Source organism: Chiloscyllium plagiosum, chromosome 9, assembly GCF_004010195.1.
Source record: "Chiloscyllium plagiosum isolate BGI_BamShark_2017 chromosome 9, ASM401019v2, whole genome shotgun sequence".
Classification (NCBI taxonomy): Eukaryota; Metazoa; Chordata; class Chondrichthyes; order Orectolobiformes; family Hemiscylliidae; genus Chiloscyllium; species Chiloscyllium plagiosum.
In genome coordinates, this window is record NC_057718.1 from 104,985,945 (window position 1) to 104,987,326 (window position 1,382).

Consider the following 1,382-nt stretch of genomic DNA (forward strand, 5'->3'; position numbering starts at 1 on the left):
TGGGTGACTGGATGGTCTGTGGAGGGGGTTGTGTCGTACAGAGCTAACAATTCCAAAGGATTGTGAACAGGGTGGAGAAGTGAAAGAGGTTAAAGAAATGGAAGAGGAACAAGTTAGATAGGGATGGTCATGTGAAGGTGACATATTCAATAAGGAAATGATACTTTGTGCAGAATCGAATCCAAACTGATTGAGTTAAGTTTACACAGAATGTTGTTCAAAAATTACAGATTGTGATGGTGGTCTGAAACTGTGATAATGCACAATTTAATCTCCTGTGTAAATTATTTAAAGTATAGTTATAGTGACAGAAGTATGAGTTAAAGGCATACTCATGGATGGACAATAAATGCTGGCCCAGTCACTGAGACCCACGTCCCCAGAAAGGATCAGAATTGGTATGCTCCTTGCTGGTTCTGTTGGTGAAAACACAGTGGGACAGGAGTCGCATTCACCTTCCCACCCTGGATATAACAGAACTTGTGAATAAGGAGAAGGAGGAGGCAGTTCAGCCTCGCCTGTCTGTTCCATTATCCAACATGATCTGTACTTGACCTTAAATCCTCATTCCCACAGATTCCTTATTACCTTATTACCTGGGGACTCCTTATTGCAAAATGTCCAGATTACAGAGGAGGAAGTGCTGGATGTCTTGAAACGGGTAAAGGTGGATAAATCCCCAGGACCTGATCAGGTGTACCCGAGAACTCTGTGGGAAGCTAAAGAAGTGATTGCTGGGGCTCTTGCTGAGATATTGGTATCATCGATAGTCACAGGTGAGGTGCCAGAAGACTGGAGGTTGGCAAACGTGGTGCCACTGTTTAAGATAGGTGGTAAAGACAAGCCAGGGAATATAGACCGGTGAACCTGACCACAGCGGTGGGTAAGTTGTTGGAGGGAATCCTGAGGGACAGGATGTACATGTATTTGGAAAGGCAAGGACTGATTAGGGATAGTTAACATGGCTTTGTGCGTGGGAAATCATGTCTCACAAACTTGATTGAGTTTTTTGAAGAAGTAACAGAAGACTGATGAGGGCAGAGCAGTAGATGTGATCTGTATGGACTTCAGTAAGGCATTCGACAAGGTTCCCCGTGGGAGACTGATTAGCAAGGTTAGATCTCATGGAATACAGGGAGAACTAGCCATTTGGATACAGAACTGGCTCAAAGGTAGAAGACAGAGGGTGGTGGTGGAGGGTTGTTTTTCAGACTGGAGGCCTGTGACCATTGGAATGCCACAAGGATTAGTGCTGGGACCTCTACTTTTTGTCATTTACATAAATGATTTGGATGCGATAAGAGGTACAGTTAGTAAGTTTGCTGCAAAATTGGAGGTGTAGTGGACAGCGAAGAGAGTTACCTCAGATTACAACAGGATCT